The 19774-nt window shown below is 40.6% G+C and overlaps 1 protein-coding gene and 1 pseudogene across 5 annotated transcripts in view; both read right to left on the reverse strand.

Moving 5' to 3' along the window:
• GRM8 (glutamate metabotropic receptor 8) overlaps positions 1-19774 on the reverse strand; it is a 687726-nt gene that overhangs the window by 252899 nt on the left and 415053 nt on the right. The gene's annotated exons all lie outside the window — the stretch shown is intronic.
• On the reverse strand, positions 8694-8849 carry LOC125435970 (annotated as a pseudogene).

Raw genomic sequence — 19774 nt, forward strand, 5'->3', positions numbered from 1 at the left:
TGAGCTCTGTGCATAACTAGCATTGCCAGCTCTGGATTGGAAATGTCCTGGAGATTTGTGGGTGGAGCCTGGAAAGGGGAGGATTTAGGGAGGGACATCATCAGGGTATATTGTATAGAGTTCACCCTTCAAAGCAGCCACTTTCTCAGGGAAACTGATCTCTGTAGTCTGGTGATCAGTTGTAATTCTGGGAGGTCTCCAAGACCCATCTGAAAGTTGGCAACAACAACCTAATGCATACAGGCCTTTATGTGTTGTGAAATATAATGTTATTTTTATGTTGCAGCTGGATCCATGCACCTACTTCCCGCAAAGGAAGAGGGTTGTTGGATATGAAATGGTCCATAGTAACTAGTATTTCAGTTCTTATTCTCATTATTTGTGTTATGCTTGTGCTGGGGATTGATTTTGAGGACACAATACTGGTTAACGGATTAGCTTTACGGAAGGTGTATGTGATGCTTTTTGTTGACAAAAATACAGAGACTAGGACCCCAGTTCTTACCCATAGCACCCTCACATAAATTTTCAACGCCATTTCCCAAATAGTCTGTTTATGAAAGCTGCATAAATGTTACAGCTTTTATTGCTTTTCATCTCTTAAAATTAGAGAATATTCAACTAATGTATGGATGTGATTTTCAACTGCCTCAGTTTTTCTGAGTAGTATTCTGTATTTATTTCATTGTTGCTACTAAAACCAACCTGAGCCCAAAAATCTTTTCATTTTCATGGAGTTCAGATTTTGATCTAAAATTGCAAGATGAACCTGAAGACAAAGGATAGTTTGGAAAAATAAAATAGCAATAATTTCTTTTTTCTTCTTCTTTGCTCTAATACATTCTTTGCTCCAATACATTTTCCTTTGACCTCAGCTCTAGGATTGACCATTTGGGTAATGTGGCTAATCTTCTTGGAGACTTATGGGAAATATCAACCGTGTTTAATGGTGAGCTTGTACAGGTCATAGCAGAAGATAATGGCTGATAAGCAAATATAATAGCGTGTGCTTTTGTATGGAACAAATATTATGAAAACTTTTGAAAGGCTAGTGATGTACCATTTGAAAACCATCACGGATCCACTGTTGAACCCCTTGCAATTTGCATACCGAGCAAATAGATCGACAGATGATGCTATTAATATGGCTTTGCACTATATCCTACAGCATCTTGAATCGCCAAAGACCTATGCAAGGGTCCTCTTTTGTTGGACTTTTTAGTTCAGAAGCATTCAATACTCATCATCAGGACCGGACATTCTTCTAACCAAACCAAATCCAGCTAGCAGCAATACCCTGAGCATATTATGTAGGTGGATCACAAGCTTCCTAACAGATAGGAAAACAGCAGGTGAAGTTAGGAAAAATTACCGCATTACACACCTGTGTAAATGAGTACCAGCTCCTGGGCCCCCCTGGCTGTGTACTTTCACCACTTCACTTCTCTCTGCATACCAATTAATTTGCATCTCAAACATCCATCTGTTAAAATACTTTGAAATTTGCAGATGCTACATAACAGTGATTGGTCCTATTCGGGAGACAACGCATGAAACCGCTGGCTACAGGTGACCGGGAGGTTGAACAATCTAGCCTCTGTGGTGCCACTGGAACAATCTAGAACTGAACACACCTTGAAAGTTCCAGAGAAATGGTGGTAGATTGCATGGTATCCTCCCATCCTACCTCCTCTCACCAATACTAGACACACACAGTATCAACAGTAGAGACTCTTAAATTTCTAGTTCACTCCATCATATCTCATGACCTAAAATGGTCACTCTAATATCAAAAATGTCATCAACAAAAGCAATAAACAAAGTAATGCGTTCTTTTCTGCGCCAACTCAGGAAGCCCTCAAACTGCCTCTAAGGAGTCTGCTTTTGGATACAGTTCTTTGCATAGCTTCCACAGAGGAATCATTGAGTCTGTCATCTGCACCTCTTTATAACTGTGTGGTTTGGGTTCTACAAACTCCAACAAGATTCCGACACAGACTTCAGAGAATGTAAACTCAGAACCGGTGCAGAAAAAACAATTGCTGCTAACCTAAGCTCTTCCATTGAGGACCTGTATACCGCACGGGTTTCAAAAAGGGCTGTGAAAATGATTTACTTGACCCTCGCATCCTGGACACATAAAACTTGTTTCCAACTCTTAAACCCCAAAACGACCACAGAGCACCGTACCAACAAGACAACTAGACATAAGAACAGTTTTTTTCCGAATGCCATCACTAGCTGTTAAACAAATAATTCCCTCGATAGCACAAACTATTTTATTATATATTTGGCTTATATACTATCGTACTGCACTACTTTTTTTTCATCATTCCTATTACCCATCTCCCATCACCAATTATAGATACCCTGTGATGACTATAGCCTAGTGCTGACATTTCATTTTTATTTTTATGATTTTACATTTTATGTTTTTATTACTATTGATTGTTTCCTGATTGCTTACTAGACCTATATGACAATCATTACGCATGCCCTGTACCTTATGATTCTTGACAAATGTATTTTCTTTTATGTACACTGAGTGAGCATATAAGCAACTGGAGACAGTGTAATTCCTTTGTGTGTCCAGGGGGTCACACTTGGCCACAAAGATCTTTATAAAGATTCTATCTGCCTATCTCCTATTCTATCTCTATTCTATTCCCTATGACCACCTATCTCATTCCAATTTATCATCTTTATTCTATTCTATTCTATTATTGTGAGCTTTTTAGCAGTTAACTTGGGTTCTGTTTCCATAGTAAGCATTCCTGGGTTCTTTCTCCCTTTCCTGCATTTTTTTCCCTGCATGGTGTCTTGGCATTTCACTTTATAACAAGCAAACTGTATTTACTAATCTAGCATGAATGCTGTTTCAATCTTGAGGTTTTTATTATTATTTTGATTTCTGAAGCACAAATGTATGTCTTTTTTCATTAAACACACACTCACAAACATAATACTTTCCATATAACAACAGCAGATCATCTTTAAAAAAATATTGTCTGGGTAAATTAATTTTTAAGCAATACTTGAAAGAGAAGAGAGGCTATAAAGTTGCAGTAATAGTTATAGTGGTAGTTATAAAAAACCCCCATCAGTTCTGCACTTACTGTTTTTTCATGTAATATTTTCCTAAACATGCCCCAGATAGCTTGTGAGCTTTGTCTTCACCCAAATCTCTGTCACTTCCAGTTAGTTTACTTTTTGGTTGTCCATTAAAAGTGCCACCATCTTTCCTTCCTCCCCATTTTACCCCTCCAAGCAGGGGCATGGAAAGTAGGGCATGACAAGAAGATCAATACTGGTGGAGTTGCACCATTTCAGATGGTATGCTTTTTTGAGTACCCCATCCCCAATTCACTTAGGGACTTAAAATTAAGAAGGAGCACTTTGGATTGTGTCCAGAGACAAATGGACAAACATTTCCTCTCTCATCTTCAAAAAACTGAGTAATTTGATGTGATCCTTTGATAGTTTCTAACCTCTTAGGGTGGGCATTACGGTGATCCTCTCCTGCTATTACAGTTGATCTCTTGACAACCAATATTAGTTCCCCAGGAGAAAATGGCTGCTTTGGAGGTGAAATGTATGGGATTATACCTGACTAAGGTCCCTTCACTTCCCAAACCTCACCCTCCCCAGACGCCACCTCCCAAAAATCTACAGGTATTTCCTAGCCCAGAACTGATAACCCTAATCCCTGGAGAAGTTACAGTCCCTGTATCTAATCCCTCGCAACAGCCAGGCTGCCACATTCTGGGCCAGTTGAAATTTGTGGACAGTTTTCAGAAACAATCCTAACAAAGCACACTGCTCTAATCTGTCTTGGTCAGAGCATGGATCACACTACCAAATAATTAATTTTAAGGTTGTAACTGGCCTATCAGCATCTGATGATAAAGGACACTATGTGCCATGGAGAAGAGGTGGGGCTTTTGTCCTGAGAGGTGGGGCTTTAGTTCAGTCTCTGGAACCAGCGGCAATTTTAATTTAATTTTTTTGTTTTTTAAATTAATAAGGACATATTTGACAGATAGTACGTGCAGATAGCTCCAGGGGGGCACTGACTAAAAGCTTAATATTTAATATCTAAACAAATTAGATATGAGGGCAGAAAGCCAGCAGGGGGAGGGGGCTTTCCAGTGTTTTGCAACCTGAGCGCCTGTCAGCTATTTCGTAAGGACTATTCTGCCACTAGGGACAGAAGTCGTGGGTGTGCCCTCGCTGGCAATGAGCTCCTGGCACTCAAGGAACGCAGGGCGTTCTCTGAAGCCAAGGTGGCAGACCTGGAGAGAAGCTGAAAGAGGCAGAGAGGGTGACAGACGAGGCTTTCAGGGGACTTAACAGCCGGGTCCCATCTTCCCAAGGTGACATCCTCTTCAGATGTCATGGAGAATGAAGGTCTTGGGGATGGGAGGGTGCCAGTCTGAGGTGGGGGAAGATGCTCCCCTTAGATGGGATCCCCTTCCTTAACTGGCAGGATCAGCTATCCTCTCCTACTGAGGATACCCCTCTGGAGGTGGGGGGGCCCTTATAGTGGGTGATTCGACCTACCAGAAATGTAGAGAGTTGGGTTTGTGAGAGGCATGATGACCGCGATGGTGATTCTTGCCTGCTCTGGTGCGGCGGTTGGGTGATGTCATCGCCTGGCTCTAGATAGGCTTTTAGACAGTGCCGTAGTGGAGTCAGCAGTTGTGGTCCATATTGGCAATTCAACGACATTGGGAAAAATGTAGCCTTAGGCCCTCTGGAAGCTAAATTTAGGCTGCTATGTGGAAACAGGTTGAAGTCCAGGACTCTCCAAGGTGGTGCATTCTCCGAAATCAGCCACCCGCTCCAACTATTGCGCAGGGCTGAGCTTCAGAAAAGCTTTTGGAGAGCATACAGGGTCTCTTTAAATGCTGGATGAGAACGTGGCAGTAAGGCAGAGGGTTTCCAGATTTTGTCAGGAACCCAGTGAAACTTCTGGGGTCAAGGCAGGCCTGTACAAATCCGGACGGGCTTCATCTTTAACCAAAGAGGAACCATTGCTGGCCAACATTGCAAAAGGTGGCAGAACAGCTTTTAAACTGATCCCTGGGGGAAAGCCGACAGGAGCTGAGGTGACTTCTCGCCGGGAAATACAGCAATTCTAAGTGGGGATGCAGACAGAGAGGGAGGTTTTTTCTAAATCAACCACATACAAGCGAGGAACATAGCAATGTGCATGTGACAAGTGGATAGTGTCTGCAAAAAGACTTGAGGGTAAAATGGCACATAAATTCCAGGTTAAGGACAGAGCCAGGGGGGACAGGTGTCTCTATGCTAATAGTGTAGAAGCATCTTCGAACCCAAATGGGGAGCTAGGAGCAATACAGAGTGCCTTTTGAAGGAGGACTTGATATATAGTGTACGGCATTACAGAGACATGGTGGAATGTGATATGAAAAACCAGTGGGATGCTGGTTATACCAGGCCACAGGTATTCCTCTATAGGAAGGATAGGGACAGGGCGCATTGGGGGTGGAGTTGCCCTTGGTTACATCAAAGAGAGCTATTGGCATCACATAAATAGACAATGCAGGGGAGCTGGTTCCCCTACAGAATCAACTGTGGATATCAATACCAGGTGTGAAGGACAGTTTAATATTAGGAATATATTATCGTCCCCCCTGACCAAAGTGCACAAGAGGATTCCAGAGATGGAAAAAAAAGAAATTAGAGAGGCCAACAAAAACAAAAATGTAGTGGTAATGGGTGATTTTAACTATCCCCATATAAACTGGAAAATGTATGTTCAGGTCATAGTAAGGGATGAGAGTATCTCCTGAGATAGGCTAAATGACTGTGGTTTAGAGCAGTATGGTTGTGGAACCAAACCAGGAGAGAGGTGATCCTAGATCTAATTCCTATGTGGGACCCAGGACCTAAAAGCGCGGGAAGTCAGTGTTGTTGAGTCGATAGGGAACAGCCAATTGTCAATGCTGGCCTGATTCAGTGCATCTCAGCATGCGTAATCATAGCGGCAACTACTAATGTAGCTGTATTCGCCTTCAGAAAGGGAAATTTCTCAAAGATGAGGGGATAGTGCGCAGGAAGCTGAAAGTGGAAAATCAAGAGAAAATCAAAACCGTCCAGGATGCTTTGAGGTTATTTAAAACACAGTAATAAAAAGCTCAGCTGGAATGTAAGTTCCACAGGTTAGAAAAAAAAAGGCAGCACCCAGGGTCCAAAAGAAAGCCACCATGGTTAAACAATAAGAGAGGGTGGAAGGAAATCAAGTTTATCAGAACAAAGAAAATGTCTTTTAGAAAAAATGGAAGTCCAGTTTGGACTGATGAAGAATATGAGAGGGAACACAAATGGTGGCAAAAGAGAAGCAAGTTAGCTGTGTAAGGGAGGTGCAAAAGGATTATGAGGAACGAGACATGGCTGCGGGAATATAAAAGACCAGCAACAAACAGTTCTTCAAGTACATCAAAAGCAGGAAGCCAGCAAGGGAAGCCGAGACAGGGTCAAGTTAGATGACAAAAGGAACAAAGGGTGTGCTAAAAGATGGCAGGGAGATTGCAGAGAAGTTGAATGAATTCTTTGCATCTGTCTTCACCCAAGAGGAGAGGCGTGAGGTGAAACATTCCTGCACCTGAACCAAGCTTCTTAGAGAGGCGAATCCTATGAACTAGCAAAGCGATAGTGGTAGACAAGGAAGAAGTTCTGGCAGCCATTGGATAAACCTAAATGCTTACCAAATCCCCTGGTCATTCCAGATTGGTAGCATTCACACCAAGAGTTCTTTGAAAAGAGTCTCAAGGCATGTGAAATTGCTGATCTTCTCACTCTTAATACTGCGTAAACTTATCCCTGAAATTCAGGCTCCATCCCTGAAGACTGGAAGATGGCCAATGTCACACCAATCTTTAAGAAAGGATCTTAGGGGAGACCCGGAAATTACAGGCCAGTCAGTTTTGACATCTGTTCCCTGGTAAATTAGTAGAATCTATCATTAAAAGATAAAATTATAAAACATGTAGAAAAGCAAGACCGGCTGAGAAAGAAGTCAGCATGGCTTTTGTGAAAGAGGCAAATCCTTATTGTTCCCTTACAAACTTACTAATAGAGTTCTTTGAGGGTGTAAACAGGCATACGTGGACAGGGGTGAACCGGTGACATTGTCTACTTGATTTCTAAAAGGCTTTTGACAAAGTTCCTCACCAGAGACTGTTGAGAAAAACTCAGCAATGAAAGGAATAAGAGGGGGAGAAGTCCCTCCCATGGATTAAAAACTGGTTGGAGAAACAGGAAACAAAGAGTGGGTGTAAATGGGAGAGTTCTCAACAATGGAGAGATGTAGGGAGTGGTGTCCCCAAGGATCCCGCTTTGGGACCCAAAGTGCTCTTTTAACCCTATTTCATAAATGACCTGGAAGTAGGGGTGGAAGTAGCATGGTGGCCAAGTTTGCAGATGATACCAAATATCATGTAGAAGGTGGGTGAGAACCACGCAAAGGGATTGCAGTAGAGCTCCAAGCGGACCCTTTGATAAATTAGGTGAGTTAGGTAAAGCTCCAGAAATGGCAAAATGCAGTTCAATGTATGCAAAATGCAAAAGAGTGATGCACATGGGGCAAAAAAATTTAAACTTCACATTAACATCGCTTACAGGGGATCAGTGTCTATCAGTCACAGACCAGGAAAGGGATTTAGGCGTCTTAGTTGATAGTTCCATGGGAATGTCACCTCAATGCATAGCAGCTGTGAAAAAGGCAAACTCTGTGCTGGGGGGAAGTAGAAAAGGAATTCAGAATAAAACTGCAAAGATTGTCAAGTGCCCTTTATATAAAGCAGTGGTGCACGACCGCGACTCTTGGAGTACCTGTGTCCAGTTCTTGAGTCGCCGCATTCTCAAAAAAGGATATTGAGGGAGATAGAAAAAAAGTGCAGAGAAGGGCAACAAGGGATGATTGAGGGACTGGAGCACCTTCCCTATGAGAGGGAGAGGTTGCAGCCGCTTTGGGTCTCTTTACTTTGGAGAGGAGGCCGCTGAGGGGGGGGATAATGATTGAAGTCTACAAAATTTTGCATGGGGTAGAAAATGTTGACAGAGAGAAATTTTTCTCTCTTTCTCACAATACTAGAACCAGGGGGCATTCATTGAAAATGCTGGGAAGAATTAGGACTAATAAAAGGAAACACTTCTTCACGCAACATGTGATTGGTGTTTGGAATATGCTGCCAACAGGGGAGGGTGGTGATGGCCACTCAACCTGGATAGCTTTAAAAGGGGCTTGGACAGATTTATGGAGGAGAAGTCTGACGATTGCAGCACTACCAATCTTGATCCCTCCTTTGATCTAGAGATTGCAAAATGCCTTAACAGACCAGGGTGATTGGGAGCAACTTAGCCATGCGAAGAGAGGCTTAATATGCGTTCACATCCTACATGTGAGCTCCCAAAGGCACCTGGTGGGCCACTGCGAGTAGCAGAGAGCTGGACTAGATGGACTTTGGTCTGATCCAGCTGGCTTGTTCTTATGTTCTTATGTTCTTATGTTCAAGGACACATTTTCTCCAAGGATCTCTGGAGTTCAGTTGCAATTCCAGGCCATCTGCAGGTCCAATCTGGAGGCTGGCAAACCTAGGTCTGGCAGCAACCTCTAGGTGACTTGATACTGTTTAACTTGCATTACTGAACTTGGCCAGGCTGCTTGCTATTGTTCTACTGCAGAAGAAGGAGCAAATGCCTGCACTGCCTTCCAGTTCTAAAAATACATTTAATATGCAGCTCTTAGACAGAAAGCATATTAGTTATCAAACTGATAAGAAAAGATACTACACTTCTTCTTAGCCAAAAGGCTGAGAAGTAAAAAACTTGTATTTGTACTTGCCACTGTTCAACAGTATTACCCTATGAAAGCCAGAGCATCAGTTAGAGCTTCAGATCAGGGGAATCTGGGGAATCCAGGTTCAAATCACCATCTTGCTGTGGAAGCCCACCGAGTCATTTTGGACGAGCGGCGAGCCCCATACTTTCAGCCTAACTTCACAGAACTGTTAAGTGGATAAAAAAAGAGGAAAGGAGACTAAACTAAGCTGCCCATTAGGTTTGGTGATTTGGTAAATCCAAATCACAGAAAAATCCGAAAAAAGTCATATTGGCTTTTTGGGGGGGGTTCTTTTACCGATAAAAAAAATCCAGGTGTATTCAAAAAGCCTAATAAGCCTGGGGGCAAAAAAGCTGAATAGCACTTGGCTTTTAAAATCTATCCTCCACTGCAGCAGAGGAGGAGACATCTCCATGTATGCAGGATCGCTTTCCCGCCTTTGCTCAGCCTCACATGCAGGATCACTCCCCTGTGCTTGCTTCCCGAGCCCAATAGGTGGGGTGGGGGATAGGCCCAATCATGCATACAGGGCTGAGTTAGGTGACCCCACCCTGCCCTTGCTTTGCAAGCAATCTGGGGCTCAGGAGGCAAGGGTGGGTGCGGGGGACAGTTCAGTCTCACATGCAAGATCAATCCCTCACCTCTGCCTGTGTTCAAACTAACATTTGAATGCTACTTTGAATGCTACTGTTCATTTACAGTGCTTGAATTCAAAGAACCACTTCCTGCTACATTTCATTAAGCCTCCAAAAAAAAAATTCTGAGGGGGAAGGGAGGGAAGGGATATTCACAAACAGCATGCGGCAACTTGGGGTGTTTTATGGTGCATTTTTAAAGAAAGATATTGACAAACCATCTACAGTGGGAGGGCAAAATTGGTAAAAAAAATCCCGCCAATAGAAATACTGTTCTGCCAGTATGATAAACAACACCTATGTATCCAACCCCAAATGTTCAAAATGATATATTAACTAATAAAGCAAACAAAAATAAGTCCTTATTTTACATTGGTTTCACAGTATTATATGGTTTACTTCTTTCTTCTGATTCCATAGTGAAACCTAGAATTTGTAATTCTTGGCAATACTGTTTCCTAGACTGTATCCTTTGTTCTTAATTTTGGTATTCTGCTTAACAATTTACTGATTATATTTGGTACTTTATTTAAGGTATTATATTGACTGTCAGTAGATCAATACGTTTTGTAAGAAATACTAGGAAATACTTGGTCAACAAATGTCCTGCTAGTTGAGGCAGACTAGGTAAAAACAGTATGAAACAATGGAAAAACCAAATTGTTCCTTTAGCACCTTTAGTTCCTTTTTTCGCTAAAGCATTGCATTGATGCTGAGTGACAGCTTTCAAGATGCAGACAAGTGCAAACAATCAATTTTACAGTCTTTGTGATAATATGAACAAGTATTTCAAAGTATTTCTTACCAAGATACTTTTACACTGCAAGTAATTTGAAATGAGTTGTTTTGTTATTTTATATGAATTGCTACCCAATTTGTGCCTTTTCTTATCGTTTTAGAATGTTAGCATTAATCCTCTTCCACTGACTCCGGTAGGTAGCATATTTTAAATTGTCTCTACAGATGTTATACCTGGACATGATTTTCCCTAGTTTTTCAAGACTGTATTCTTTTGAAAATGTACTCTTATATCATTTCAACGCTCTTCATTGTCCCCTTTATTGCACTTTTTTGTCTCTCTTAACTTTTTTGCCTCTCTTACACTATTTCTTGATTTTTTCAAGGAACAAAGAGATATCCACAGTGCTAATTCATTCAAAAATAATATTTAATCTGTACACTGTATTTGTATACCATTGATATAATATCAGCATCAGTAGAGGGTTTCTGATTAAACTATATTCATTCAATTCAACAATGGATGCAAATATATTTGAAGACAACACAGGCTTTCAGGAAAGAGACTGGATTCAATACTTGATCCATTTAATTTTTTAAGAGCATTGAAATAGCCTTTCTTTTTATTGAAGACCAGAAAACAGTGCCAAAGCTGATAGGCTGCAAGGGCAGCCCCCAAAGTTCCCAGCTGGGAATCCAAAACCCTGTTGTATGCTTTTCCTGACTGCTTCCACCAGCTGCTTGCAGTGCTGGTGACTAGTGCAGGGCAGCTAAATTGTAGAATTTACTCAGGTTTGCGAGGACTGAACTGGTGATACTGGTGGAAGGAAGGGGTCACACATGAACCAAGTTATGGATCCGACCCTTCTATGGTCCTTCCAGCAGGATTCGTCATCAGTCCCACTCTCTTCCTGAAGAGCAGCTTAAACTGTCCCTATCTGGTCTTGTGCTTTTTCCATAGTAACCCTAAATTGGTGGTACAGAGAAGTAACTTCCTTTGTGACTTTTAGGCAAATGTACAAATGGGAATTGGTGGAAACTTGCAGGAAGAGGGTATCTTTGTTTCCTTCCATCCCCCCACTTCTCTGTGTCAAGACTCTGCCTCTTTCTTTTTCTCCATCCTGCCCTTTTTTTTACACTTCTCCATATGTCTCCCACTACCCAAACTCTTTGTCTCTTTCTGCCCATCTACCCGTGTTCTCTTTCTACTTCCCCAACCCAGCTCTACTTCTGACCTCCCATTCCAGCACGCTGCCCCCTATCTAAACAGTCCCTTTTTGCCCTCCACCCCATCTGTCTCTTTGTCTTTCTGCCCCTAACCCAGCTCCCTCTTTCTCTCCGCTCACCCCTGCTCTTGGCAGAACACCCAGACAACTGAGGCCCACCTCCTCCCCATAGCCCCACTTTGCCAGCTTGTTCAGAGCTGCTTCAAGTGGGTGGACTGGTGCTTTGTGGTTTAGTGGTTCAGAGCACCAGAACTTGTGAACCAGGTTTGATTCCCACTCTCCCCATAAAGTTTGCTGGGTGACCCTGGGATATTCAAACTTCTCTCAGAACTTTCTCAATCCCAACTATTTCACAAGGTGCCTCTTGAGAGAGAGAAGGGAAAGTGATTGTAAGCTGCTTTGAGACTCCTTAAAGGTAGAGAAAAGGGGGGTAAAAAACCAACCCTCCTCCTTTTCTTCTTGCTCCTCCACAGCCCCATTCTCACTAACTTACCCAGAGCCATTCCAGGCAGTGCAGCAAGACCTTGTCTACCCCCCACCCATCACTTACCACAGACCCCTGCCAAAGGGACAGCAGTGTCTTGGAACTCCTTTGGGCCCAGAGTGGCTCACAACATCCAGTATCAGGATGGCCAGCCCCAGAGCAGCTTCTGGCATCTGTTGCCACTGTGGCTGGGCTTGCTGTGGATCCCTGTGGCAGCTGCCACCAATTTAAAAGGTAAAATTATTGTCTGTACATGCACAGACAACATTGTTTTTTAAATCAGGGGGAATTTAACCCCCTCTCATTTTTTAACTTTTTACATTTGTATGGAAATCTGGGAAGTGCTCCAAGGTTGCAGAAAAATCTGTATAGCGCTGATGTGGTCTCGATCTGTGGATTTACAGAGGGTGGTCACATGTCCATATTAGATGTATAAATAAGGCAGAGTTAATGAGGGTATTTCATAGGTTTCTGCTGTAATGGTGATTGGTTTGATTTAAAAAAAAGTTGAACTGGGAGAAAATTGCTAGGATTAGAATTGAAACCATCTTCACCTTCTTCTGTTTATCACAGATCAATTGTTGAATCAAACCCTCCGTTGCTGCCAGTTTCTAACATAAGTAGAACTGTTTTATATGCTCCACACACAGTCAGCTCCTATTTTTGATTTTGTGAGTCATTCTTAGTATGTCAGTGTGCTCCTTTTTAGCCTTGTCCACAGTTCTGTGTTGTTGCATTATCTGTCTTCCTGTCCTGCTTGAAACCCCACCTTTTGGTGAGGAAATTCATAGTAAGCCTTCTGTTTGTTTCCATTAAATTTAAAAAATCATTATTAGCAACTCAGGGTCATGAACGTAAAATCATCTACCTTTTCTAGAAGCATTCCTTTTATTGATCTGGAGGTTATTGATTTGGGGAGATGATATTGGACGGGGGCAGACAGATGATAAAGAAGCAATTTTGGCTGTACTTTACAACAGAATATTGCACCTCCCCAGCTCTATTATAGATCAGTAATATTATAAATTCAGCAGTGAAAACTTTTCAGGGGAATATTAACAATAGATTGGGCTGAATGGGATTTTATGTAGAGCTCAAGCTTAAAAGATAGATGAGAACTAATTTTGGGAGGCCACAATAAGTCTACAATACATGTAGTTAATATTCATTTTTATTATAACAGATCTTTGCAGAGGGTTACAATAGTTGCTGAGGGCTTTCTGTCACAGAATATGTGGTTCATCCATTGTTCTGTGAACAGGGAATGGTGGCAGTCCTGTGCTAAAATTTCCTGTTCTTGGAAACTGAATCCACCCACAAGAATAAGCAGTTAAGCAGGAAAATACCGGTATATTTTAAACCTTGTAATCCCCTATTTTGCTTCATCTATTTCAATTTTACAGTCTAGGATTACTTGTTCATAATCTTACAAATTTTGTTCATTACCCATCATATCTTTGGTTATACTTTTGCTTAAACTGCTGATTTCCTAGTTTTTGGCTCTGGCTAAACCAGTGGTCCTTAACCTTACTGAGTCTATGGGCATGTTTGGAATTTTGAGAAAGGGTAGTGGTTGCAACCATAACATGGCTGCTGTGGGACCAAAGTTGACCACAAAATGGCTGCTGTGTGGGCATGGTCAATCTTGAAATATTGGGAGATTTCTTAAAACATAGACAGGTTTTAAGCCAGTGAAAACAGCCATCCAGTTCTACAATGAGAAAAGGTGATATTGTGACCTCTCATGGATTTTTGGAGGTGGTAGCCACTGTTCCTTCTGCTGCCACTATACCTCCACCCAGGAGTTCTAGCACCTAATGTTACTTCTTGTCATGCTCCTCAAAGATCTTTAAAAACAGTGCAGCAAGCATTGTGTTCCCAACAATTTTCATGAGACATGGTGCTGGCATTTGCAAGTGTCTGTCACAACCAGACATAAAAGTGTTAACTATCTGGCCCCTTCCGCACACGCAAATTAATGCGTTTTCAAACCACTTTCGCAACTGCTTGCAAGTGGATTTTGCTATTTTGCACAGCTTCAAAGAGCACTGAAAGCAGTTTGAAAGTGCATTATTCTGCATGTGCGGAATGAGCCTCTGTTTGTGTGTTAACAAGATGTTGAGGTCATATTCTAATGAATTGACCTATTGATTAGCTATTGGCCAGTTTGTTTGCTTACATGTTTGTAACATGCATGTAGACCTGAAGTTACAAAGTTAACTTGCTTTCTTTGTTCTCTCAGTCAGTTCTTGCCATGTGCTGAGACAACTGTAAATATGTAACATTGCAGAATAGTATTTTTTTTGTTTTATCTCCATGTTACCTTTTAGCTAGTAAGCCTTTATATAGAGCAACTCACTAGTATGTGGGTCTTTATTGGTATCTGCTAAACTCTGCTAATTATATAGCTACCAACACATGGTATTTAGAAAGCACTATTGGTGTATACAGCTTGCCACATTGTGTTTAATGATGCCTGAGGAGTGAGAAGAGGAATTTACTGCTTCAGCTTTAAGGAAAGGGGCATGAAGCAGTCAAACAGAAAACAAGGTGAAGTGGCAGGGGACGGCCTCAGGCAGCACTCCATGCTGAGCTGCCAACAGAGGCAGAAGCTTCAAATGGACAGACTATGCCAATGCAAAGATTATTTTAGTGTTCTTTTGAAGAAGTTCCTGTCCTAAGAAAAAAGCCTGGAGTGACTATGCCAGGGAAGAGGGGGTTTTAAGTGAGTTTGCTTCCTGCATAACGACAGGGAGAGGTTTGCCAAGCCTAAAGATAAAAAGATCCGCATATATGCCAAACTGGTGGTGCATGACTGTGACTTACTGGCCAGGATAAGCTCAGAGTTCAGCTAGTTAGAGTTTCTAAACTGTGAGAATGTGGAAGTGCAAGACCATGTTACTTTCAATGTTTTCATCTTGTGTCCTCAGTCTCCAATGACACTGGGTTAAAAAAAAGGTTAAAAAGTGGTGGTAGAAGCTGGATGGCCCAGCCTAGCCTGATCTTGTCATTCCTTGGAATTAAATTAGATTGGCTCAGGTTAGTAACCGGTTGGGAGACTTTCAAGGAAGTCCAAGGTTGTAACACAGAGAAAGGGAATGGCAAACTACTTCTGCATGTCTCTTGCCTTGACAATCTCATTAGGAGTTGCCGTAAGCTGACTGTGACTTGATGGAACTTTCTACCCCCTGAGGCTGAAGGAAACTAGTCCCTTCTCTAGAGTTCTGATCTAACAAAGTACACAAACTTTAATGGGAAACTTTGAATTGAAATTGAATTTTACAAGAATCGATTCATCCTTACAATACACTCCTCGAGGGTGGGGAATTTGCACCCTGGCTAGGGTGGGGCAGCCATGCCACCTTCAAAAAGGGATGCTTCCTCAACCCCTGTAGAACTGCTCAATGGAGCAACATGGGCTGTACCTATCTTTTTGCCAGCATAAATGTTTGCTGGCAAATGGGAGTTCTTCCAAGCCAATGGCTCAGGTAATCAGTTAAAGCTGGCCATATCCCTGGGAACACCCCCTTTTGCAATGCATGGGCTCCTGTGCTGAAAGAGTCCTGGGACAGTTTGGCACCTAAGCATTGTGCTGTCATATGGCTCTCCAGTGCTGGCACAAGTGGCATTTAAGCCAGCACCAGGACTACACCACCGCCTGAGGGGTTTTGCCCCCTCCCCCAGGATTGCTCTGTCAGTTACAATCTCCTCAGCCAATATCACATCCTTTCTATTCACTCCTTCCTAGAATCCCCCAAAAGTTGTATTTGACACACCTTTGGACAAATTACCAGCATGGTAATTCTCACTGTAAAAAAGAAAACCTAATATCCAGTAAGAACTTTTTTGCCCATAATTTAAATCCATTAATCTGTGTCCTATACTCTGCTGCCAACAGAAAGAGCTCCCTGCTCTCCTCTAAGTGACATCCCTTCAAATACTTGAAATAAGCATTTATATGATGGATGTGTGCCCTAAGGCCTTTTCAGACCACAATGCACTAGTATTTACATGGAAAAGAAAAAGATGGATATATGGATGGAGATTAAATGAAACTCTATCAAAAAATAATCAGAGATTGTGGAAGAGGCAAAACAAAAGCTACAGGAATTTTTTGAAATCTATTTGAATAAGAGAACAGATCTAAATGTGGCTTGGGATGCCAGTAAAGCATTTGTGAGGATTTTTTTAAATACAGCAGAACAATTTAAACAAGAAGTTCACAACAGAAAATACAGAATGTTTTGGATTTGATAAAAGAAAAAGACTGTACAAAATACCCAAACAAGAGTGAAATTGTCTACAGCATTAAGATTCTACAGCAACAACTATCAATGTTCACTACAAAGGAAATTGAGTTTTGAGTTTTCAAAACAGAAAACTTTTTTTCCCAAATAAATTTATTTCCAACCAAAGATCACTGACATATACATCAATAATCTAGCTGTTACACAACATAAATATATAACAATTTAACAATCCTTACTAAATATAGATTATTATATTATAATATTAAAACTTTTGAATGGGCCAACAAACCAGGGAAAATTCTGGCTGCAAATCTAAGGAAGATCAGAAAGTACAGATTCATTTCCAAGCTACAATGGAAAGGTGGTTTAACAACTGATGAACAGATAATTAAAAATGCATTTTTAAAATATTATAAAAAACCATTTGAAAGCAATATATCAAAGGAAGAAGAGATTGAAGAATATTTAGTAAAGCAAAAATTGCCAATATTAACAAAAGAACAAAAAGAAATATTGACTAACCCAATTTCAACACTGGAGCTAGTAGAAGTAAAAAAACAAAGGAAATTAAACAAATCAGATGGATTGCCAGCTATCTACTATAAAGCTTTTGCAGATGTAATCATGGAACCACTCCTAGCAATGACGAATGAGATTTTACTAACTGGGCAGAATCCTGGAGAGAGACAAATATTACATTAATCCCCAAAGAAGACCATTACACAACTGACGTTACAAACTACAGACCAATTTCACTCCTAAACAATGACTATAAAATATTTTCAGCGATTTTAGCAAGAAAATTAAAGGGAATACTGAGAACATTTATTCATGAAGACCAAAGTGGTTTCCTGCCTAAAAGACACTTAAGAGAAAATGTTAGAACAATTTTAGATGCAGTGGAGCATTATGAGAAAAACACAGACAAATAAGTTGCATTGATTTTTTGGGACGCAGAGAAGGTATTTGATAATGTTTCTTCAAATTTTATGTTAAAGGTATTTTAAAAAATGGATTTTGGAAACAACTTCCTGAAAGGGACAGAGACTATTTATACTAAACAAAATGCCAAAATAATTGTAAATGGAGAAATATCTGAGAAATGCGAGATTTTTAAAGGAACAAGTCAAGGTTGTCCACTTTCACCACTTCTTTTTATACTTATATTAGAAATCTTTAACAGAAGTATTACAAGTGATGATCAAATAAGAAGTTTGAATGTGGGTAAACAATCCTATAAACTGAGAGTCTTTGCAGATGACCTAATAATAATATTAGAAGATCCAGTGCAAAATGTGGAAAGTTTGTTAAATAAAATACATGAATTTGGTGATCTGGCAGGGTGCAAGTTAAACAAGTGTAAAACAAAAATCTTAACAAAAATATCTCCCAAGAATTACAAAACAAATTATCCCAGCTGTCGGGATTCCTGGTAGTTAAAATGGAGGGACAACAAAATTCCAACAAAACAAGACTAGATCTTGAAAGTCACAGAGTATGTAGAGATGGCAAGGCTACGGAGGTTATAAGAGAATACAGACTGGAAATCCTTTGCGGACTAATTATTGAAAACATAATTATTGAAAACAAACACAGAAAGAACGGCAGGATTCAAGACTTAAGTGAAAACAGCGTACTGGATTAAGACAACTTTATAAGAAGGACTAAATGTGAAAAAATGTAGATGTTAATTATAAACACCAAGTTAGATTTACGCTTGGATCCTTAGTGATATTTGCTGGGCTTCAATCCACTAGGGCTAGCAGAGGCTGTAATCTAAACAAAAGTTTACAGTGTGTTCCCACAAACAATTTGCTTCTACATCTAAGTTTTCACTATTGTATTGGAGGTTGCTTTCATAAAACAACTGAGCCCTTTTTAATTTTAACAGATGTACATATCCTGTGTAAATTATAATACACTTCATTGGCTTATTTTACATGAAACCAGATCTTATGCACACATATCTTGCACATATAGGTTTAGAAATCCAACACTACAACCATGATAAAAGGGCTGTAAAGGAATATAACTGCATTCACCCAATCCATATTTTATTTGGACACATTAAATCAGTCTTAGCCCATTTGATAGTTTACTATTGTAAGCAAAATTGATACACTGGAAGTTGCAACACTGTGATATCAAGAAAATGCTTTAAAAATCAATTATGGGAATTGGTGCCAGTAACCTTTTGGCTCGCGTCTCAAGACTCATCTAAGCCAAAAAATCCTCAAAGTCACTACGAAGTCAAGCAAGAAAAAAGAAAAAGAAAAAATGCTGATTAGCAACATTCAAAAACTATAATCCTGAAATTACATGCTTGTTTTAAAGTCCTGAAGATGACTGGTCACATGATATCCAGAATGGGCTCATAACACATACCATGCTGTAATATTAAATATATCGTAACAGCATTAACTCATAATAAAAGCATATATGTATGCTATGATGTAACTTTTATAACATATATATACACACACCTATATATAGTTCTACACAACCATTGAAATTATTCCAGAGTAACCAAGCTAAGTTTCCCATTAATAATTGTTACCACATATCACTCAAGTGAAATATGAAAATTGAGACGATTAAAAACTGTGAAGGAAGGAAAAATATTCAATAGAGAGGTAAAATTGCTTGACACAGTATGCATGGGGAGATGAGGAAGGAAGAATAGATTTCATGTGATACGACTGAAAACAATACATGCTTGAACTTTAATATTGACCAGTAATAGAGGGTTGGATCCAAGACACTGCAAGAGAGACTCTCCTGACTTCTTCCTCCAATTCCAGTCCACTGATGGCCCAATCTTATGGGTGGGCCAGATCAAGTTGCAGGGATGTGTGTGGCTGTACCAATGCATTTGCCTCCACAAGGCATTCCCAGGACCACTGGCTCCCACTCCAGGTTCACAGGCAGGTACACTGAAGGTCAGGACTTTGACTTATGCTGCCCATTTGGGAGGCATAAGTCCATTCCTGTAGACGGCTTTCTGGCTGTGGTTTTTGTTTTTGTTTTGTATTTCTCAATGACACCAGAAAACCCTCTGGAAGTGACAGAGCAGCACAGCAGTGACATCATCCCTGGTCTCCTCAGGCTACAGATTAGGTTGCAAGCCCCCCAAATCACTACCCCAGGGAGTAATGGGATCCGAGAAACAGGTTTGTGCTCTGCCTTACTGAGCACTGTGCTGGTAGAAAAGAACTTTTTGGAAAACCTGAAAATCAATTACCAAATACTGAATAAATTAATTTTCACCTATATAATTGACCAAATAATTCGTGCAGAAATCTGAACTCATATGGGACCTTTGGTTTAGCTAAGTTGCAAACACACTCATGTAGAACAAATGACATAAAGGGAATAGTTCCAAAATTTGACAGCGGTGGCATCTGCACATGTCAACATGCATTTCAAAAATGGGGCACCTCAGAATGGAACTTTCAGGATAAGTAATGCCAGAAACAAACATTCAAAACTGCTCCAAGCAATTCCTTTTTCACGTTCTTTTTCCTAGAAAAGAATTTAGCCTGTTAGGGTTTCTTCTGATTTTATTGTCATCAACC

Source organism: Sphaerodactylus townsendi, linkage group LG06, assembly GCF_021028975.2.
Source record: "Sphaerodactylus townsendi isolate TG3544 linkage group LG06, MPM_Stown_v2.3, whole genome shotgun sequence".
Taxonomy (NCBI): domain Eukaryota; kingdom Metazoa; phylum Chordata; class Lepidosauria; order Squamata; family Sphaerodactylidae; genus Sphaerodactylus; species Sphaerodactylus townsendi.